General features: G+C 46.8%; 1 protein-coding gene across 1 annotated transcript in view; it reads right to left on the reverse strand.

Annotated features, from left to right (window-relative positions):
- SPECC1 (sperm antigen with calponin homology and coiled-coil domains 1) overlaps positions 1 to 24,068 on the reverse strand; it is a 336,294-nt gene that overhangs the window by 24,320 nt on the left and 287,906 nt on the right. The window lies entirely within an intron of this gene.

Below are 24,068 nucleotides of genomic sequence, written 5' to 3' on the forward strand. Positions count from 1 at the left end.
CCTGACCTGTCCCTTCGGGCCGCGGCACCCCGACGGCAAGGATCGCTCTGGGACGCTGAGGCTCTGCGGCACCCCTACCCCATGCACCCAGCACGCCTGGCTCCCTGGCCTCACCTGCTCTTCTGTCCTCCCGGCCACTGCCCAGGCGTCTCCAGCTCTGCCTTCTCCTACCTCCTCTCCACGTAACATCGCTTCCTCGTCCACCCTGCACCCCCCTTCCCCCCACCAGAGGCCAAGGTTCCTCGGGCCCTCTCTTTGTCCTTCACGCCCACCCTGGCTAAGCTCGGGCTCCTAAGGCTTCACCCATGGTCCTTATACCCTTAACTTTCAAGCCTTTCCGTGACCCCTGAGCGCCAGACCTGAGCACCACGTTGCAGAATGTTCAACTCCTCTGGCAGAGCCTGAGGGCCTCCGAATCCAGCAAGTCCAAAATCAAGCTCCTGTTCATCTCTGTCCCAAACCTGTGCCCTCTCCTCCTTCTGGGACTCAGTTATTGCCCTTACCACCCACCTTCATCCAGGAAATGCACCCACACCCTCCTCCGTCCTTCCCGACATCCAAATCGGTAGTGTTACCAATTCTGCTTCCGGAGCTTTGCTCCTCTCCACCCTGAAGCAGTGTCTCAGGTGGGTTCCTCCTCACAGCTCGTTCCCATCGTCCCTCCCTCATCTCTGCCCTGCGACCTCAGTCAAGTTTCTCTGGTCCCCACCAATGCTAGCATTCTAGAACACACCTGGCCATGCTATTCCCCTACCCCAAATCCTTTGCTAGCCGTCCCCAGACAAGGTAGTTAAAAAGATTGCCAGGCAATGGAAAAGATGCTTGTAAAATAATGTTAAACAGAAACAATAAAAATAAAAATAATAAATCATAAAACATGGAGGTGACTGCTAACGGATAGAGATGATGGAAATATACTAAATATACAAAATGTAGTAATGGTTGCAGAACTCTGTGAATATACTAAAAAAAAACAAACCCGAATTGTACACTTTAAATGGGTGGATTGTATGGTATATGAATTATATCTCAACGTAGCCGTAATAACAACAAAACCCATCAGCCTCCAACAGTCGTGGCCAGTCATATCTGCCTCCATATAGCAAGAGCCACACATTTTCCAAAAGCATTTACAGTCAATGTCCTGGATGGGTGAGGTTACCGGAGGGGACTTTTTTCTCCATTTTCTAGGTGCTTTTGTTACTTGCACAATGGAAAAAGCACAACAGCCTGATTTTATGTTAAAATATTGGAGAGCCCACAAATGCCACGCCCTGGCTATCCGAGATGTAATACACCTCCTCTACCACCCCACATTCCCATAGCACTCGACACAAACTACTGTTACCCCGTGGATGATAAACCGGAACCTCGGAGAGGTCAAGGAGCTTGACCAAGAGTATTTCCTTGGGGTGGGCGGTGGGGGGATGGTGAAAGAGTCAGGGGAGGCTCCTTGGACAGGGGGCTCTTGCAGAGTGGGCAGAGCTTGGCAGTGAGGGGGTATCCTGGTGGGGTGCCGTGCCGGGCAGAGGTGAGGGCAAGGGGCTCACTCAGGGACAGCCGTGCCTAGGAGAGTAGAGCGAGGAAGATGGCCCGACCAGGGAAGGCTTCAACGTCGAGGATGGAGTGTTGGGCTGTTCTCCTGGAGGTGTGGGGCACCAGCCCAGGGAGGTGTCTGAGCAGAGCGATGATGGATCAGGGCATCATCTGGCAGCAGTAGCTGGAGAGTTGGCAAGGAAGAAGAGGCGGGACGGAAGCCAGCTGGTTGCTGTGAGTGTTTCCCGTACACTCTGCAGCCTCCAGGCCCCGGGCTCAGCTCCAGCATTTTCTGTGCCTGGAATCCCCATTTTCCTTTTTCAGAGCCTCCTTCGGGAAACTTTCCCCGAATCGCCCCAGGTAGGAACGCTGCCCCCAGTGCAAGGCTGTGCCCTAGCCCTGCCTGGGTTGTAGCCTGCTGAGTTCCACGTGACAGGAGTCCACCTCTGGACACCCACCAGCAGAGCCTCCCTCTTCTCTGTCCTCTCCCCAGCCGGCCCCCGCCTGGCACAGTGCCCTTCGCTCCACGGCCACCCACTCCTCTTCACCAAGTTTACGTGAAATGCATCGAATTTATCCTGACTCCATTAAACCCCAGCCCAAAACCCCTGCTGGGATTTGAACTGGACTCACAGGGTCCTTGGGGGTGGCAGGAATGGCTGAGTCCATTGTTGAGAAAACAGGAGAAAGCGTGCAGTCTAGAGGGAGTCCTGATTAGTCTCGACAGCAACTGGGGTGCGGTGAACAGAGCCCGGGTCTCAGCAGCGGAGAACCCAGGTTTGATTCCGAACTCTGAGGCTGACCTTGGGCAAGTTAATTCACCTTTCTAAGCCACAGTTTTCTCATGCATTGAGATGGAAGAACAAAACTTACCTCACAGGGGTCAGGCTAACAGGGGCTCACATCTGCCACGTGAGGACAGGTAGCACCTAAACCCCTTGAAAACTACTCCAGTGACAGGAGCATTTGGATAAATTAGGAGTAGAGTCCTAGAAGTCCAAGTGGGGTCTTTAACTGGTGAAAGTGGAGGGGTACATTTTGTGAAGCAAATGACCCTCCGGAGACTTCCAGATGGCTGGCACCCGTTCTTCTATCTCCCACTCCTGCTCCCTCTTGCTTCAGCTGCCAGAGCAGAATCCAGGCGGCATCCAGATGGCCCCAGCGCAGGCGCAATACTTAGAGATGTTGTCAAAGACCCAGACTCTCTCTGTCTTTTGGCTTTGCCATGTTTCATCTTGGGCTTATTGCCTCATGGTCACAAAGAGGCTGCCACTACAGCCAACATCACTTGCTCATGCCACCACATGAAAGCCATAAAGGGAGCTCACTTCCCTGGTGGGAAAAGCCTTGGACCGTGCACTACTCTAAAACCCTCATGAGCAAATAGAATTATCATGAGAAAACAGAATTATCATGCCCGGCTTAGACCAAATATGGTTTCATCTGTGGGACAGAAGAAGAGGCTCACCTGCCCCAAATATGTCGCCATCTAAATAATGTTGGGGTTCTGTAAACTAAGTAGAAAGAGAAGACCATGCACGTTGTTTTCCACTCTCTCGGTGACTGTCAGAGGGAAGTTTCAACTTATAACCTCCCAGACCTCACTGGCTTGTACATAAAGACGGGGGCACATCGGGAGTAAAAGTCTGCACTTCATTGGTTGTTACGCTTTCCTGACCTCAGTTACCACCAACCCAGCAAACACTTCTGGGTATCTGCAGAGGGTGTATTAGTAGTTCCGGAAGTTCTACTTCCCTCTGACATCTAAGATTTTATCACCGGATCAAGTTAGAGCTGTGTCCATGTCTTCCCAGGAGGCTCCTCGGTCTCTGATCAGTGGACTTCTGTTGGGTTGGTCTTGCTAAGTCTCCAGATGCAGGTCTGCACCGCAGAGATGGACCCAGTAGGAGGCTACAGGTCAAACCAGACTCCTGTACATTCACACACACACACACACACACACACACACACACCCCACAAATACTCAACACGTGGATTTCACGTTCTTGGAAAAAGACCGTCTTTTATTTCTTCTGTACTGTGTCTCCTAGGGCCCTTGAACAGTATTCACAAAATAGTGAATATTTAATTATACTGTAGTATATTATTAGGTATTATTCCAGAAGTAAAATTATTCCAGAAGTAAAAGTAGTATATCTCAGCTTCCTCATATGTGAAATGCAACTGAAGGTTGCAATAAAAGTCAAATTATATGATAAACAGAGATTCACATTAAAAAGTATTCATTCTAGGGGTGCCTGGGTGGCACAGTTAAGCGACCAACTCTTGATCTGGGCTTAGGTCAGGATCTCCCAGTTTGTGAGATTAAGCCCCACATCGGGCTCTGCGCTGACAGTGTGGAACCTGCTTGGGATTCTCTCTCTCTCTCTCTCTCTCTGCCCCCACCGCCTCGTCCTCTCTCTCTCTCTCTCTCTCAAAAATGAATAAATAAACCTTAAAAAAAGGTACTTATTCTATTAACGTATGAAACAACATCACACATCTATTTACTCTGCCCTTAGACAATCTGAGAAAATGCAACTTCTTTATTCTATCAATTGCCCCGATCTTCTTCCTGACCCCCGCCCCCCCCCCACTTCATCGGGCACTAGAGATAACTTAGATTTTCCAGTTTGCAAAATTTATAATAGGTGAAACTACCAGGATGAAGGGCAGCCTCAAGATGACCGTTCTACAGCATTCCTAGAGAAGCAGTTTGGGTTGGAGCAAGACGACAGAAGGAATGGTTCCAACAAAAGAGCAGAAAGAAGTTTCATTGTTTGCTTCCTTTGACGTTCTTGAGAGACACTTCCTATACACTTGTAGAGCTTAGCAAATGATTAGTAATAGGTACTTGGGAACGAGGCAAATAAAGGAGGTGGTTAATATCTCTAGGAAAAAATGAAGTTAAACGAGGAAGAAAAGGCATTAATAGTACACACGTGTCTCAGTGTAAACATAATCATACGGTCATAATACTGTGAAGTGACACTTCACCAAAGTGATGCTGACTCTTAAGCTTAAGAGGGTGTTTAGAGGGGCGCCTGGGTGACTCAGTCACTTTAGCGTCTGACTCTTGGTTTCGGCTCAGGTCATGATGTCCGTGAGTTTGAGCCCCGTGTCGGGCTCTGGGCTGGCAGCATGGAGCCTGCTTGGGATTCTCTCCCTCTCCCTCTCTCTCTGCCGCTCCCCTCCTCGTGCTGTGTCTGTCTCTCTCAAAATAAATAAATAAAGACATTTAAACAACAAGGAAAGAGGCTGCTTAGAAATATGTGCATATATATGTTTTTGGTTCCCAATTTTGTGTGGCCACAACTGGCACTTTGCGGGCAGAGACCAGGAGTGTTAAATGTCCTTTACAGTGAAAAACTGTCCCACCAAAATAGCAATATTGTCCTCACTGAGAAATTCTGATGTAAAAGTGAATATTGATTTAATGAAAAATTGTGATGCAACCTTCTCGATGAAATGATAGTAGGGAGGTGGAGAAACGTGTGTGTGTGTGTGTGTGTGTGTGTGTGTGTGCACGCGCAGACTGGAGATATGGAAGATGTTTAACAGCACAGGTGCCTGAGGCAAGACCAGTTAAGGCTAACAAGAGGCCAGCCAGAAACTTGAAAAGAAAACCCAGAAAATGACACCTCCATAATGGGCTTTGAGAAGCTCAGACGCATTCATTGGACTATAGAAGGCCACATACATCTGCGTATGCCCAGGAAAGACCTGAAAATACCGTAATCTTTCGCTAGCCGCTGACTTTGAGGCTATGTGTCAGCAGGAAATAAAGACTAAGACAGATTTTCTTAATCTGTCTGCCAGAGCACTGAAACTGTACAGGAACACATGCTCTGAGCCCTTCTGTAAAAGCCGGGAGACTTACGGTCTCAAGGCATTTAAGGACATCTCTCTCCGATCGTGAGCTGACATGACTAACCTAATTGAGCCAAGACTTCAGCTGCCACACATGACGAGGAATATGGACGTTACAGCATTAGTCCAGGAAATTCACTAAACAAACAGCAACAACAACAACAACAACAACAAACAGCAGCAACTATACACCCTGGGGAGGGGAGAGAATCTGATTTTCGGAGTTGCCATGTTACATAATTTAAAGTGTCCACTCTTCAGCAGAAAATTATGAGACGGATATGTAAACAGGAAAACATGGTCTATACACAGGAGAAACAGTCAGTAGAAAGTGTCTCTGAGGAAGCCCGGATGTTGGATTTATTAGACTGTGATTTCAAATCAGCTATCATGAACATGTCCATAGAATTAAAGAGAATCATGTCTAAAGAGTTAAAGGAGAGTACGGGAATGATGTTTCACCCAACAGAGAATCTCACTACAGAGACAGAAATTATGCAGAAGACCCAAACAGAAATTCTGGAGTTGGAAAATACAATAACTGAAATGAAAACTAGAAGATCTCGAAAGCAGATCTGAACTGATAGAGGTAAGAACCGTGCTGAGTGTGGAGCGTGCTTGAGATTGTCTGTCTGTCTGTCTGTCTGTCTCTCTCTGCCCCTCTTCCCTGCTTGTGTTCTCTCTTTCTAAAAATCAAAAAAAGAAGAAGAAAGAAAATTTAAAGAAATAATGGTGGTAAACTCCCCAAAGTTGATGAAAAAAATAAAACCAGTGATACACATTTAAACACAGTATAGTCAGTCAAACTATCAAATCCAAAGTCAAAGAGAGTCAAGTCAAGCAGTGGCTACTAATATAGGGCAAAGAGACTTTGAGAAAAATAAGAATATTTTACAGTATTCAATCTATTATAAATACATATGGATATTTTTTAAATGTTTATTTATTTTTGAGAGAGAGAGACACAGAGTGCGACCGAGGGGAGGGACAGAGAGAGAGGAGACACAGAATCTGAAGCAGGCTCTAGGATCCAAGCTGTCAGCACAAAGCCTGACATGGGGCTCGAACGCATAAACTGTGAGATCACGACCTGAGCCGAAGTCAGCTGCTGAACCCACTGAGCCATCCAGGAACCCCAAATACATATGTATCTAATAATGGAGCTTCAGAATACATAAAGCAAAAAGTGTCAGAATTGAACAGAGAAATAGATAATTCAACAATCATAGTCGGAGACTTCAATATTCCCTTTTCAATAATGAATAGAACAACCAGACAAGTAGATAAAAGATCATCATAGAAATAGAAGATTTGAACAACACTATAAAACAACTACACCCAAGGGATATCCATAGAGTACTCTATTCAATAACAGAATGCACGTTTTTCTCAAGTGCATGTGAGATGATCTCAGAAATAGACAATATTATAGGCCATAAAACAAACTTTAGTGAGCTTAAAATACTGAGATCATACAAAGTATGTTGTACAAATAAATGGAATGAAATTAAAAATCAATGATAAGTGGATATTTGGGAAATTCACAGATATTTGAAAATTAAATGACACACTCACAAATAAATGATCAAAGAAGAAATCCATAAAAGAAATGAGAAAATACTTTGAGAAAACAAAAACCCAACACATCAAAATATATAGGATATAGCGAGAGCAGTGCTTAGAGGGAAACTTATAGTTGTAAATGCCTGTGTTACATAAGAAGAAACAGCTCAGATCAGTAAGCAAACCTTCCACCTCAACAAACTAGAAAAAGAAGAGCAAACTAAACCTAACGCAGGCAGAAGAAAGAATAAAGACTAGAATGGAAAACAGATGAAATAACGAATAGAAAAACAATATAGGAAATCAATGAAGCCAAAATTTGTCTTTTGGAAAAGATCAATAGAATTGACAAACCTTTAGCTGGACTAATCAAAAAGTGTGTGTGTGTGGGGGGGGGGGTGGTGGAGAGACAAATTTACTAGCATTGGGAGTGAAAAAGAGACATTACCAACTATACAGAAATAAAGAGGAATATATAGTAATACTGTGAACAACCGCACACCAACAAATAAGATAACCTACATGAATAGACAAATCCCTAGAAAGATGCAAACCACCAAAATGGACTCAAGACGAAATTAAAAATAGGACTAAATCTATAACAAGTAAAGAGACTGAATTAGTAATCAAAAAACCTTCCGCAAAGAAAAGTCCGGGCCCAGACGGCTTCACCGGCAAGTATTACAAAACATTTAAAGAAGAATTCTACCAATCCTCATAAACTTTTTAAAGCAGTTTCACAAAAAAAGGGGGAGGAACCCCTCCCATCTCATTCTATGAGGCCAGTATTATTCTGATACCAACCCAGAGAAAGACAGAACAAGAAAAGAAAACTACAGATAGTCCTTATGAATACAGATGCAAAAATTCTGAAACCATGACTGGACCCAGCAACATATAGCAAGGATTATCTGCCATGAATAAATGGGATTCATTGAAGGAATGTAAGGCTGGTTTAACTACAAAAATCAATCTATGTCATATACCTTGTTAATAAAATAAAGGACAAGTTGCCTCAGTGACTCAGTTGGTTCGGTGTCTGACTCTTTGGCTCAGGTTATGATCCCAGGCCCTGTGTTGGGCTCTGTGCTGAGCATGGAGCCTGCTTGAGATTCTTTCTCTCTCTTTTTCTCTCCCTCTGCTCCTCTCCCCTGCTTTCGAGTTCTCTCTCTGTCTGAAAGAAAGAGAGACAGAGAGAGAGAAGAAGGGAGGGAGGAAGAAAGGAAGCAAGCAAGCAAGCAAGGAGGGAGGGAGGAATAAAAATCACATGATCGGGGCACCTAGGTGGCTCAGTCAGTTAAGTGTTCGACTTTGGCTCAGGTCATGATCTCACAGTTCGTGGGTGGGAGCTCTGCGTCAGGCTGACAGCGTATAGAGCCTGGAGCCTGCTTCGGATTCTGTGTCTCCCTCTCTCTCTCTGCCCCTCCCCCACTCATGCTCGCTCTCTCTCTGTCTCAAAAATAAACATTTCAAAAAAAATTTAAAAATCACATGATTATATCAATAGACACAGAAAACATTTTAACAAAAATCTAACATCCTTTCGTGATAGAAAACAATCGATGAAATAAAAACAGAAGGAAACTTCTTCGATCTAATAAAAACCATCTATGGAAAACTCATAGTCAATAGCATATTTAATGGTAAAAGACTGAAAGCTTTCTCTCTAAGATTGGGAATAAGCCCATGATGTTTATTCCTGCCATTTCTATTTAGCATTGTATTGGTGGTGCTAGCCAGGACACTGAAGCACAAAGAAAAATGAAAAAGGAATGGGGGGAGGGGCACCTGGCTGGCTCAGTCAGTAGAACATGTGTTCTTGATCTCTAGTCTTTGGGCATAGAGCGTACTTAAAAAAATAAATAAACATGGGGCACCTGGGTGGCTCAGTTGGTTAAGCCTCTGACTTTGGCTCAGGTCATGATCTCACAACTCGTGAGTTCGAGCCCCATGTTGGGCTCTGGCTGATGGCTCAGAGCCTGGAGCCTGCTTCGGATTCTGTCTCTCTCTCTCTCTCTCTCTCTCTGCCCCTCCCCCATTCACTCTCTGTCTCTCTCTCAAAAATAAATAGGGGCCCCTGGGTGGCTCAGTCGGTTAAGCGTCCGACTTCGGCTCAGGCCACGATCTCGCGGTCTGTGAGTTCGAGCCCCGCCTCAGGCTCTGGGCTGATGGCTCAGAGCCTGGAGCCTGCTTCCGATTCTGTGTCTCCCTCTCTCTCTGCCCCTCCCCCGTTCATGCTCTGTCTCTCTCTGTCTCAAAAATAAATAAACGTTAAAAAAATAAATAAATAAATAGACATTATAATAAATAAACAAACAAACAAATAAACAAATAGGAATAAGAGGCACCCAGATTGGAAAAGAAGAAGTAAAACTAACTCAATTCACAAAGGCCATTATCTTCAATATGGAAAACTCTAAGGGATCCACAACACAACAAAACAAAACCAAAACCAACCGAACAAAAACCTATTAGAACGAATAAATGAGTTCAGCAACATTGTAGTATACAAGATCAATATGTTGTACAAAATATAAAATCAATTGTATTCTTATTCAATAGCAATGGACAATCCAAAAATGCAGTTAAGAACACATTCCACTCACAATAGCATCAAAAAGAATAAAATTCTTAGGCATAAATTTAAAGAAGTGCAAGGTTTGTACAACGAAAACTACAAAACATCACTGAAAGAAATTAAAGACACCTAAATAAATGGAAAGACATTCCATGTTCATGGATTGGGAGACTTAAAATCTTGTTAAGATGGCAACACTATTCAAACTGATCTATACGTTTGGTATAATCTCTTTCAAAACCCTTGCTGACTTCCTTGCAAAAAATGACAGGATAATCCTAAAATTTATATGGAAATGCAAGGGACCCAGCATGGCCAAAACAATCTTAAAAAAAAAAAAAAAAAAAAAAAAGCACGAAGTTGGAGAACTGACACTTTCTGATTTCACAACTTCCTGCAAATCCACAGTAATCAAGACGATGTCGTACTGGCATAAAGGCAGACATATAGATTGCTGGAATAGAATTGAGGGTCCAGAAATAAGCCCTTACATTTATGGCCAGTTGATATTACTGAAGGTCCCATGACAATTCAGCGGGAGAAAGAACAGCCTTTTCAACAAATGGTGCTAAGACAACTGGACAGACTCACGAAATAAATAAATAAATAAATAAATAAGTGAATAAAAATAAACAAACAAATAAATAAAAAGAAGTTGGACCACACACAAAAAGTAACTCAAAATGGGTCAAAAAGCTAAACAGAAGATCAAAAACTATAAAATTCGTAGAAGAAAACACAGATGTAAATCTTGTGACCTTGGATTAGGCAACAACTTCTCAGATGTGACACCAAAAGCTCAAGCAAGCAAATAAAAAAATGTGAGAAAGGGGACTTCATCAGAATGTAAAACTTTTGCACGTCAAAGGGCACTACGAAGATAGTGAAAAGACAGTGCACAAAATGGGAGAAAACATTTGCAAATCACGTATCAGATAAGAGTCTGAATATATCCCTTATATACCTGGAATATATAAGGGGCATTTCTGACTCAATGACAGAAAGACAAATTAGCCAGTTTTTTTTGTTTTTTTTTTTTTTAAATAGGCAAAGCGTTTGAATGGACGTTTCTCCAAAGAAGACACACACACCCGAAAACAGTCCCATAGCTTGTAAGCTGATGCTGTGCACACAGGTGAAGGGGCTGAGCGACTGGACGACTTTCCCGGAGCCACCACACTCAGCTGGTTAAGTGGCAGGGCTGTCCCATAAAAACAGGTCTGTTTGCATTCCAAGCTGCCCTCCCAGCAATGCCCACACCTGCCCCACGCAGAGACAGGTAGCTCCTTGGTAAGGAAAAGGGCACTGAAGTCTTTGTTAGACGTGTGGTTTCTTTCCAGTATCCGTGGACTTGAAGGCCATCAGACCTCACGTTACGCAGAAAGGCGCCGGGGAAGGCTTCCAGAGTAGGCTGAAGAGCTGCCCCAGGGGTGACTTCCGGCTCAGGCTCTTAGCAAAGGCAGGCGGCTGAAGCACGAGGCTCCAGGGGGGAACGTGCCTGGTGAGATAACACGGGATTGAACCCGGACACCCGGCCTCCCTCCTACTTTCTTTCCCCCCTGTGTGACTCCCAGAAGGTGCCTCATTCTGCTCTGGGTCCAGCCCAGCATACACCCCCACCCTAGCCAGCCGCCTTTCCTTCAACGGATGGGGGAACAGGAATGAGAGGAACAGTCACCATCCTGGCCCCGGGGAGGCCACCGCGTCTCTCTCCTGTCACCTGTGAGCCTCCCGCCTCCTCAGTCTCTTTTCTGGGAAGCTTGGTCTATTTTCCACCGAAAGCTGAAGCTGCAAGCCTACCTCGCTGTGTCCTGTCTCTGGGGACTTCTGCGATTCCTTCATCGGGAATGAGACACTTGCTTCTGTAGCTGATTTCAGAGACCCCGCGTGGAATATGTCAGTTTTCCCCAGTGTGGTTCGTAAAACACGTCACGTGAGGAGGCTGAAGGCGTCCTCAGGAAATTCTAGAATCCATTAATCGGCTTTTCACTGCATGTTTAGGCTAGTCATCCTCCATTTATACCTGCTAGTTACTTCACTGCTCCCAGAAGGGTGGAACATTAGCTCAAGCCAAGCGCTCAGTACGGTCACTACCAAAGATCTTGTCGCATCTTGGCACTTTAGTTCCCCAACGCTAACCGCCCTTGCGGGCTTGCCAGCAGAACCCAGTGGGGCTGTAGCAGCCACATGTCAGAGCATGAATCACGACTGGTCTAAGCCAGTCAGACAATCCCTTCCCCCCTGCCAGCGATTGGGCTAAGGAATGGTCACATGACAAATTCTGGCCAATAGGATTCAAGGACAATTACATGGTGAGGTTTGGACCTCCTCCTTCCCTTCCTGCTTTGTGTATCTATCTAGCGCTGTGGCAGCCCTCTTGCCACGGTGAGGTAACAAATCTGATGTGAAACCCAACGCGTTGAAGGTGATGGGAGAAAGATGGAGGCAAGAGCTTGTGTCCCTGATCACATCTTTGAACATCCCAACTGCCCCCAAGAACAGCTTGCTCTGGACTTCTTATAACACTATAAATGTCCCTAAGGAACAAGCCACTGTTGGCCCATGTGTTTCTGTAACTTGCAGCAAAGCATCCTATGGAATTCAGAGCTACACAGATGTTTTGGGTCAAGGGAATCTTGGTTCTTGGCTCATCCATTCACACAGAACCTCTTGGAAGAGAACGAAGGCCAGGACCCCAGAGCCTAGTCTCCAGGGCGCAGCCAGCTCTCAGGACAGGACTGGGATCGTGGCTTCATCTCTTCGCACCTTCGTTTCCTCAAACCGTGAAATGCCAAAGTTAAATCCAGTGACCTCTAAGATGTCTTGCCTCTCTGACCTCCTGTTAATCAGAGTCCAGCACAGAAATCCTTAAAAAAATTTTTTATAAAGATATATATTTATTTCTGAGAGAGAGAGAGAGACAGAGGGCAAGCAGGGGAGGGGCAGAGAGAGAGAGAGGGAGACACAGAATTCAAACAGGCTCCAGGCTCCGAGCTGTCAGCACAGAGCCCGAGGCAGGGCTCGAACTCGTGAACCGCCAGACCATGACCCCAGCCCAAGTGGGACACTTAACCAGCTGAGCCACCCAGGCGCCCCCAGCACAGAAATCCTAACTGCTGCATTGGCCACAGGAAACACAACAGAACACAGTGGGGGCCAGCACCTGTTCCAGCCTCAGCTCAGCTCCTACTCTGTTCTTCCGGGCATCTGGGGTGACAGCATGGATTCTGGGGAAGATGAAAAAATCACCAAAGGAGAATTGTCACCCCTTAGGAATAAACGTCGTCCAGGGGCGCCTGGGTGGCTCAGTTGGTTGGGCGTCCAACTATTGATTTCGGCTCAGGGCATGATCTCATGGTCCATGGGATTGAGCCCCACGTTGGGCTTTGCCCTGACAGTGTGGAGCCAGCTTGGGATTCTCTCTCCCTCTCTTCCTGCGTCTCCCTTGCTCAAGCTCTCTCTTTCTTTCTCCAAATAGAGAAATAAACTTTAAACAAAGAAATAAAGGTTGTCCAGGGGTGGGAAAGTAAACCCGGCCTTCTAGAGGCTCAGGATAAAATCTGGTGGTGCTGGCCATGGCCAGATCTGGTGCATCTGTTGTTAGCGTTTTGTTTTTATATATTGCCAAAATGATATGCGCTCACAGTAGAAATGTAAACTTACAAATGTTTAAGATAGTAAACGTGCCTCTTCCAACCTCCCTAATTCCACCCTCCCACGGTTCAGTTTTGAGTACTGTTCTGGATATTTTTGTGTGCTTATACAAACATAATGCCATGGATTATAGAATCAGAGATACCAGTGATGACATATCCTGTTACAACGTGAAAAGGATATGCAATCTGGGATTATGAAACGGAACATATGCACTTATACACAGAGAGATTTTTTGAAAAGCCAAAGTAGACCCACACTTGTCAAGAAGCCTGTTTTCAACAGGTTCTCTTTCTGAGAACACATGTTCTGAGAACACATCTTTCTGGTAGATGCCTACTATTCCATACTATTGGACACACACATTTTATTTTTTATCCCTCTTCTGTTCATGGAAATTCCCAGTTTGTTTGCATAATTTTTGCTATTGCTCTTTTTTTTTTTAATGTTTATTCATTTATTTTGAGAGAGAGTGAGGGAGAGAGAATCCCAAGCAGGCTCCGAGCCATCAGCACAGAGCCCGATGTGGCACTCGATCTCACGACCCTGAGATCAAGACCTGAGCTGAGATCAAGAGTGGGGTGCTCAACTGACTGAGCCACCCAGGTGCCCCTCTTTTTTTTAAATGAAGTAGGCTTCATGCCCAGTGGAGAGCCCAACATGGGGCTTGAACTCACAACCCTGAGATCAAAATCTGACCTGAGATCAAGAGTCAGACCCTTAACCAAATGAGCCACCCAGGCGCCCCTGCTGTTACTTTTGTCTGTAGCTCTTCCTGAAAATCCCGGAATACTTCTGTGAGGTAGATTTCCAGAACTGGGAACGCTCTATAAAAAGGTTTAAATAATTAACATTGTTATGTTAACATTTAATGTATGCACATTGCCACATCACTCTCCAGGAAGATACTGCTCATTTATCCTTTGCCAACAGTGTATGAGAGTATCCATGTCTGCATAATTTGGCCCAAAGAGAACATTATCAATATTTTTCATTTCTTCCAATCTGCTAAGTAAATGGATGTATCATTACGGCTTTATTTCACAGCCCCTCACTTTCTCGTGAAGTCAAATCTCCCTCCATTATTGCTAATACTTTGCACCTTTTTCCCCCTGAGAATTGCCTGCAAATCCGTCTTTGTTTTTTTTCTGGCTGGATGGTTTGTCTTACCCATTTTGGAGGCCTCTTTGTAGATCAGTTATTATGTAGTGAATAGTATGTATTGCCTGCTATGTATTGCAATTTTTTTTTTCAGTCTCTTTTTACTCTTTTAATTTTGGTTAACAGTGTCTTCTGTCATACAGAAGTTTTTCATTTTATGTGGTTGAGCATGTCAGTCTATTTCTCCATTTATGGCTTCTGGGTTTTGTGTCTTACTCAGTAAGAATCTAATTTGCTTTTTCTTTTCTTCCTCTTACAGCAGCCGCAAGGCACCCACCTGCGCTGTGGTGACAGGTCGTCTTCTGTCTTCCCCCTATGGGTGGAAACACCTTCTTGCTCAGATCCTATGTCCCCCATCCTAAGTACTTACGCCCTTCTGGACTCTTCTGATTTACAAATTTATTTATTTTTTCTCTCTTCCTTTGCTGGTACTACACTTTTGAAAAGCACTGCACCTTGGTGGCATGTTTTGGTATCTGGCTGGGCCTGTCTTCCTTCACGACTCTTAGAATGTTCTGGACCTTGTTCTCTGAGCTCAGACGCCTTTGCCAGGCTCCCAGCAGGCACTGAGTGCTCAACACTCAGGTGACTATAATGGAGTTCAGCAGACACTATTTTCTCTAAATGAAAAAATCTGGACATTTTAATGATAGTTTTGAGATCTGGCACTTGAGATTGAGGTCAGGAAACTAACCATAGTGCCTGGGCCGGCTGTTTGTGAGCGTTTTGGCTGGTTGCTGAGCCCCGAACTAAGCTAACTGCCCATGGTGCCCTGCTCCACCCGATGCAAATCACCACCCTTGGGAATTCGGATGTCTCCGTGTGAGACCCGAGTGTGGCACAGGAGTCCTTCCTGCAAGGCACCCGTGAGCAGCCCCCCCACCCAGGGTTGCTCCGGAGGCGCGGGCACTCATCTCCTCAAATCCTCACCCACCCTCGTTCCTCCTCCTGGGCCAGAGCCCCTCGCAGAGCCCTGGGGTCAGGAGACAGATTCTGATCCAGTGTGTGGCCACGAGGCCGTGGCGTAGCCTGAGTTTCCCCGAGCTGACTTTTTTGAGAAACCATTTTAGCCATTTCCAAGCATACAGTTCAGTGGCATTAAGCACATTCATGGTGTTGTGCAATCATCACTGCTACCCGTCTCCGGAACTTTCTCATCATTCCAAACTGATACTGTCCCCATCAAACACTAACTTCCCACCCACCTGCCCCCCAGCCCCCAGAACCACCCCTCTACCGTCTGATGACTCCAGGTGCCTCCTATAAGTGGAATCCAACAGTATCTGTCCTCTTGTGTCTGGCTTATTTCACTTCGCATGATGTCCTCAAGGTTCATCCATGTTGGGACATGGATGTCAGCATTTCCTACCTTATTATTATTTTTTTAATGTTTATTTATTTTTGAGAGAGAGAGAGAGAGAGAGCAGGGGAGGAGCAGCGAGAGAGAGGGAGACCCAGAATCTGAAGCAGGCTCCAGGTGAACCACGAGATCATGACCTGAGATGAAAGTCGGAAGGATATCCTACTTTTTTAGGCCTGAGTAATATTCCATGGTGTAGACAGACCTCATTTCTACCTTTGGGTCATAGTGAGTAATGCTTCTGGAAGGGGGCAGGCGCCACGGTGGCTTGGGGACAGGATGGAAGGAGGGAAGGACGGTGCTTCTTGGCCACCCCCACAAGAAAAGCAGCCCCCAACCAGACCAGGCCCCCAGGAGCTGGGCAGACAACGGCATGTTCAGTATCTTCCTAAATGATGCCTGTTACAGCTCCAGCTCGTCTTGGGATCCACCCCAGGGCTCCTGGGCTTGCCTGGGGGTTCCACTCCACTGACTCCTCTAGAAAGGCCTCCTGACTCTCAGGCTTTGGAGTAGATTCTGTCTCATCTTCCACACTGTTGTGATCTCCACGTGGCTCAAAACATTCTGTCAACCGGTCCAAATGTCCACTGCTTTCTGACCCTCACATTTTTCCTGGGAACTCATGGCGTCACCAGAAATGTCCCAAATCCTTGACCTCTTCTCTGAATGTTCCCATCACCCTCTCACTCTGAGGAACCAGCTCCTCTCCTCCACCTGCTTCCCCCAGTCTCCCAGCTCTCCCAGAGGGGGGGATTTTGTGTCCCTTGTCCTGCATCCCAGGGGACCCAAGCTGACTGCTGACCATGTTCCCCTCCTCACCTCCTTCCATGATAAAAAAGCGTTCCTCTCTGAAAAGCAAGCTTCACACAACAGCACCCTCTACCCTTCCTCACTCGGACTCATCTGCTTCCCTTCCGGCCACTTTGCTCACCTCCCCGGGTTGTTGGGCGCCCCCCTCCCCCCCCCCCCCTTGCTTTTCTCTGCCCAGATGCCCCTGTCATCATTCTCAGGACCTTCCTCAGTGTCTTTCCACCGACCCTCTGGCTTCCGCTTCGCAAGTTGCTGGTGGGCTCGCTTTCCCTCGCACCCGCGCGAGCCACCTGCACCCTGGTCATCCCACCTCCGAGTCACGGCCAGTAGCCGGACAGGCCGCAGAATTTCTTCTCCCATCACTGCCTCTGCGTTTCCAGGTGTTTCCTCCGCCACTGCCCCGGCCCCACCCCCAATCCACCTGCGCTCCCGGCACCTGCTGTGGGATGGCCCACAGCACTGCCGCCCGGGGCCTCCCCACTGCCTGGGCCTCCCGCTTCCCCCCCTGCCCGCCCCCCCAGGCCTGCCCTGCCCAGCCCTCCCAGCGACCCCTCCTTTCCTCTGTTCCTCTGCACAGCAAAACTCCAAAGCAGGGTCTTCGCTGGCCTCTGCGTGCTCCCCGCACACCCTCCTCCATCTGGCATGGTCAGCAGCCTTTGCCACGTGGTCACTTCCTCCTAGAAGCTTCTGGCTTCCGATGTCAGCGCCCTCGCCCGAGACCCCCTCGGCCTCTCCCCCCCCCACCTCCACCCGCAGCAGCAGCCCCAGCGAATCCCTGGCACCCGCTGCTGTGCGTGGGAGGACCCCAAGAACCACCTTGCCGGCGGTTTCTTTTTTCTCCTGGGCTCCGGACTCCTGTTTTTCCCAGTCGACCCTGCTTTTCCACCCAACCTGACTCCCGATTTCTCCTCCAGTTCAGTGAGTGGCCCCGGCGGGGCGGGGAGGAATCAAATGCTCAGTTCACACGTGTCCGTGGGTCAACCTTGATTCCTTTTTTTTTTTTTTTTGATGTTTGTTTATTTTTGAGAGAGAGGGAGAGACAGAGCATGAACGGGGGAGGGGCAGAGAGAGAGGGAGACACAGAATCCGAAGCAGGCTCCAGGCTCTGAGCTGTCAGCACAGAGCCCCACGGGGGGCTCCAACCTGCAAACCGTGAGATCATGACCTGAGCCACTCAGGCGCCCCTTGATTCCTCTCTTTCATTCCCCGAATCCACTTCAAGCAGGTCTGCTCTGCTTGAAACCAGCCCTGGATCTACCTGCTTCTGCCAGCATCCCGTCTGAGCTCCCTCCCCTCTCACCTGAACTGTCCCCTCGACCTCCTCCCCAGGTTTATTTTATTATTTTAACTTTTTTTTTTTTTTATGCTTTTGTCTCACTACGATGGCTTCTGTTTGACTTCCAAAGAGCATGTTTAAGAATATAATTAGACTGCGTTCAGAACCCTCCAATTAGTTCTGAAAAGGCCTGGGAGGTTCTTAGCTACCTACTTCGTCCAGCCAGCCGTCTCTGCTATGTCTCTGCTATGTCCCCAACACACACACACACACACGGCTCTGCCCTGCTCCCACCCCAACACAGCTCATATGTTCCTGCCACAGGACCTTTGCACATGCTGTTCCCCCCAATCCATCAAGCGTTTCCTGCCATTTTCATATGGCTCCCTCTCCTATCTTTCAGATATCTGTTTTGTCACCTACTCAAAGAGGCTTTCTGTGACCATCCTTCCTAGATGAGCATCTGCCCCCAGTGACACCCTAGAGTTTCTCCCTCTGCTCTGCTTTTCTTCCTGATGTTTATCAATACCTGACATCTTGTAGATTCCTCTGTTTCTCATCTGCCTCCCCTACCAAAATGTGACTCCAAAAAGACCCCGGCTGAGTCTGCCTTATTCACTATTGTATCCCCAGCACCTGGCATTCTGCCTGGCACAGAGGAGCCATGGGGAACATTTGCAGATGAATCTAGGGTTGCTCAGAAATGCGAGGCTGAAAAGCACTGAGATAAAGAAAACAAACACCGGGCTATTGCTTATTCAGAGACAAATGCAACCAGCCATCTCAGCCAATAAGACAGTGTTAGGTTCTCCCCTACCAGGAGTTACCTGCAAATGTATCTGGTTTTTAGATGTTTACAAAGGAGGTTACAATGACTAACTCAGGTCATTTATTGAAAAATGAAAAGTTAAAACGCTTTTAAAAACAGAAATAGAACATGGTCAAATGCCAGGACCAGCTGCCCAGTGAACTGTCACATCAACAGCGACAGGGACATGGTCACATAACATGAAATTTAAATTCTCACATAACATGAAATGGAGCATGCTTAAAACTGATAAAGTGAATACAGAGCTGTGTACATTACTATTTATAAATATGAAGGTAAATCTGAAAAACAACTTTGAAAAGACTGGAAACTCTCTAACGATGCCCAGGGGAAGCTCAAATAAATAATAAATAAGTAAACAAATACTATGACTTTCTAACTATGAGCTTGTATTATGGTCAAAAAAGTAAATTATGGGCGCCTAGGTGTCTCCATCAGTTAAGTGTCCAACTCTTGATTTTGGCTCAGGTCATGATCTCACGGGTCGTGAGATTGAGCCCCGTGTCTGTGCAGCCCATGCTCTGTGCTGAGCATAGAGACTGCTTAAGATTCTCTCTCTCTCTCTCTCTCTCTCTCTCTCTCTGCCCCCTCCTCAGCTTGAGCTCACTCTCTCTTTCTCAAAAAAACTAAATATACTTACTAAAACATAGATAATTTCATGCTCAACATGTATACCATGATATATCCCAAATGCACCCAGGGTTTAAAACATAGCAATGAAAATTCTGGAGGAAAACCTGGGAGTGCTCCTTTATAACCTTGGGCCAGGGAAGAACTTTCAAGCTTTGACTTAATACCCAAATGCATAAAAAGTAAAGACAGAAAAATTTAAAACCCTGCATGGCAAAGACAAAACACCAAAAGCAAAGACTAACAACCAGCCGGGGAAACTATTTCCATCTCAAATCACAGACATCTCTTTAAGGTACAAAAAAGCTCCAAGGTACAATTTCTAAACACCCAGTAAAGAATAGTGGCGAAGGATGTATGAGAAGACAATTCACAGAAAAAGAAACACGAATAGGATTTAAAGCATAGTCAGCCTCATTCAGAATAAAACGCAAATTATAATGAAATTCTGATATCACTTCTCATCTATCAGATGGGCAAAAATCCAAAGGTCTCATAACACGCTCTGTGGGCCAAGCTGTGTTGAAGAGACACCTCCTCCCTCCTTGCTGATGACAGAAGCCCATCCAGTTCTTACAGAGGCAATTTGGCAGTTTCTATCCAAAGCACAAATGCATGTACTTTTCAAGGCAGCAATTACACGTTTGAAACTTACGCAGATGAACCTATCGATATACGTGTATATTAATAACTACAGCATTGTTGTAATTAATTGCAAAAGACTGAAGACAACCCGGGGCACCTGGGTGGCTCGGTGGGTTAAGCGTCTGACTCTTGGTTTCAGCTCAGGTCATGATCTTGAGGTTCATGGGATCGAGCCTTGGGTCTGTAGACGAGGCTGATGCTCAGTATCTGTGGGGGCCCCTGTGTCCCAGTGTGCTTGGGAGAGCTGACACCTTTACCTTCCGTGTAACTAATAATAGAGACCCCCTACTTGCACTCCCCAAAGTGTCCCAGTTTGGAGGATAGATCATATGGCCATCCCTTTGGGGACTAGATAAATAATTTATGTTGACCCAATACAGCAAAGTATCAGACAGCAGACACAGAGAGAGGATGCTCTCTATGTATTGACAGGGAAATCTCTCCAGATACACTGCTAAGGGAAAAGAAGCCACAGAACAATGTACACAGGGTGCCACTTTTTCGGGCTAAAAGTGGGTGGGGCTGGGGGCACCTGGGTGGCTCAGTCGGTTAAGGGTCCGACTTCGGCTCAGGTCATGATCTCACAGTTTGCGAGTTCGAGCCCCACGTCAGGCTCGGTGCTGACAGCTCAGAGCCTGGAGCCTGCTTCGGATTCTGTGTCTCCCTCTCTCTCTGTCCCTCCTCCGCTTGCACTCTGTCTCCCTCTCTCTCAAAAATAAATAAACATTAAACATTTTTTAAAAAGAGGGGGTGGGCATGTAGGGGGTTAGATATGATACCATTCACATTTGCTTGTACATGCATGACACTTTGGAAAGAAATACAAAATAACTCATAACATGGTTATCAGTGTGCATTCAAGAGGGGAGAAGAGACTGTGTGGTTGGGAGATTTTTCACTGTACACCTTTTCATAATTTTTAAGTTTTGAGTGAAGTAAAAATAAGATTTTGAACTTATTCAAAGAATTAAGCTTTAAGATGCAAAAGAATATATACATGGTCTAGGTCCTTCACAATGTTGATTCTTCCCTTCTTTTTAGTCACAGAGCCTCAATTTTTAGCTAGCTCCACTGCTCTTCACCTAAAAGTTACATTTCCCAGCCTCTTTTGCAACTAGGTATAGCCACAGGACTAAATTCTGCCCAATGAAATAAATATAAGTGGAAATGTTACCCAGGTCTTCTAGAAAGACTCCAAAGGGACAGGGCAGTCTTCCTTAATCCTATCACCTGGAATACAGTTGTGATGACTGGAACTCCGGCAGCCATATTAGATCATGAAGACAAATGCCACCCCCTTAGGGATGTCAAAGTGGAAAGGAGCCTGGGTCCCTGATGATTTTATGACTCTAACATATCATCTTTGGACTTTTTACCTCTGGACTTCTTTGTTTGTGGGAAATAAATAAGCTTCTTATCTTGTCTAACACCGTATTTTTCAGGTCTCAATCCTCGCAGCTTAACCTAATCCTGATATATAAGTGCACCAGTGCACCAATAAAATACCAAAAGGCTGTTAATTTTGGTAAACTATTTTTTTCTATGATGCCAAGAGATTTTTATTTTCTTTGTGCTTTCTGGTATTTTCTGTACTAAGCATCTATTTTAATAACAATTGTCACTTTAAAACAATAACCTCTGCATGATTATAGCAAATGAATCTCCCGGCTTCTGGTTTTGTGGCAGGAGAATTTTCGTTTCACAGGAGATGGTGATGATGGGGGGTAACATCTGTCAAAGCCACTCAGAGGGGCCCTTTTCTGGTGGCAGTGACTCCATTACACCTTGGCTGTCACAGGACAGGCTTAGGGTCTGCAGGGTGAGGAACAGCCACCTGTTGCTTTAAATCGTGAACAGGACCAGGGCACCTGGGTGGTTCACAGTTGGTTGAGCATCCAATTTCGGCTCAGGTCATGATCTCGCGCATGATCTCGCGGTTCATGGGTTCGAGCCCCACATCAGGCTCTGTGCTGACAGCTCAGAGCCTGGAGACTGCTTCAGATTCTGTGTCTCCCTCCCTCTCTGCCCCTCCAACCCCCCCCCCCCTCAAAAATAAGTAAACATAAAAAAAAAATTTAATTGTGAACGAGACCTAGAAGATGCTGGGTGCCAGGTCTGATCCACATTTGCCCAAATCCCCTGGCTCTACTTGTCTGCTCTCTGCTGGGAAACAAGTTTGCATTGTCTGCAGACATTGACTGCAGGGGAGGATCCGTGTCCACAGGCCATGGACGATGAGGGTGTTGTGGGCTCCCCGCTGACTCAACCTGGGAGGGGTTGGGAGTCCAGCGTTGGCTTCCCATGTTGCCAGGTACAAACAGTTCCAGAGAGAGAACCTTTCCAGAAACCTGTTGAAAGGGGCTCTGAGGAGACCGGTTACAGCTGTCGTACCTGATTCGCTGCTCCCAGATGCCTGTCGTCATGCAATTTGTGATTCACCCTTTTGGCCCGGTGCTTCTCTAGCCGGGCCCCCGTCCTCTGAGGGGTCAGGCACGTCTGTGGGTTCTCCACAACACAGGATATCTCTACGATGAGATGATGAACCTTCCTGTTAACTTTCCTCAAGGATCTTTATGGGGAAAGTCCCCGCTTTTCTACTAAACTATCACGGATATGTTAAGAAGGGAGTGTAGGATTCTCAACATTTTTTTAAGACTTCAAATAAAAATTTTAAGCCTTCAAAATAAAAGACCTTGACAAGGCCTTGTGGTACCCAGCTGCTAACTGTGTTCTGAGACCCATGAGGTGCCATTTGTGCGCTTGGGCCTAGGGGAAAAGGTCTGAAACCCTGGCTTAAAGGATTTCAAGCTCCCACTATGTGAAAATATCCTGGCCCCGTGAAATATCCAATCTCGTCTAAACAAATTCACCCAATCCCTTCATGAAGGAAGGGTTTTGCAGAAGACGGCTGGAGAACATGGGTCTTTCCCTTCCCACGTGTTCAACCAGCTGCCAGTTGCCTCCTCCTGGCTCCCGCCCCCGCCCCCACGAAGGCTTTTCTGTTCCACCCCAACTTCCTCCCGCCGTACCTGGTGTCCACTTCCGGACCTCCCAACTCTCAGTGCCTCCAGTGTGCCTGGGCTCCCGGGTCCCCGATTTCCTGCTGAAAAGTGTGGTGCCAAGATATGGCATCTGACCAACAAGGCAGGTCCCTGCCCTGGGACATCTTGTAGTCCTAGGGTGGGGTGGGGACAGGCATGAACCCCCAAATAACGCCCATGGCCGGATAGTTGTACATCTGACAGTGGCCCTGGGGGAAAAGTGAAGGCCGCGTTGAGAGGTTATTTCAGGGGGACACGATTTAATTCGGGCGGGAGGATAGAAGGAATGCTTTGTTTGTTTTAGAGAGCATGTGAGCAGGGGGAGGGCAGAGGAGGAGAGAGAGAGAAAGAGAGAGAGAGTTTAAGCAGATTCCACACACTCATTGCAGAGCCCCACTCGAGGCTCGATCCCATAATCCTGGGATCAGGGCCTGAGCCGAAATCAAGAGTCCAACACTCAACTGACTGAGGCACTCAGGTGCCCTAAGGGAATGTTTCTTGAAGTCAGTCGTATCTCATTAAGGTGACCCTAGGGTGAGCAGGGGGCAGGCAGGCAGAGGGCGGAGGCAGAGATCACTCCGCCGACTGCAAAGCTTTGGCTGGACAAGTTGGGTCAAACAACCCAAACTGGCCCCGAATGTGGCTTGGAACAGGCCGCCGGGCATTTAAAACAAGACACCTCCAAGGATCTACTGTGGTTGTACCTTGCGATGCGACTTTTCCTTCCCGGGGGGGGGGGGGGGGGGGGGGAGGGGCGGGAAACTCACACTGCCCTGAAATGCACGTGTTCGTAGCCGCCATTTACTTCCGTACCTGCATCGGCCGCCCAGAGAACAGAGCAGAAAAGAATCTTCCCACTGAAGGCTAAGGAGGGACCCAACCCGGATGCCAGTGGCGGACGAGGGCCCCATCTGGTTTGGCTCACTTGGGGTTTAAAATTTGTTCAGGTGGACGGGGCGCCTGGGTGACCCAGTCACATAGGCGTCTGACTTCGGCTTAGGTCACAATCTCCAGGTCCATGAGTTCAACCCCTGTGTCAGGCTCTGTGCGGACAGCTCGGAGCCTGGAGCCTGCTTCAGATTCTGTGTCTCCCTCTCTCCCTGCCTGTCCCCTGC

The sequence above is a fragment of the Acinonyx jubatus genome, chromosome E1, assembly GCF_027475565.1.
Source record: "Acinonyx jubatus isolate Ajub_Pintada_27869175 chromosome E1, VMU_Ajub_asm_v1.0, whole genome shotgun sequence".
In the NCBI taxonomy this organism is placed as follows: domain Eukaryota; kingdom Metazoa; phylum Chordata; class Mammalia; order Carnivora; family Felidae; genus Acinonyx; species Acinonyx jubatus.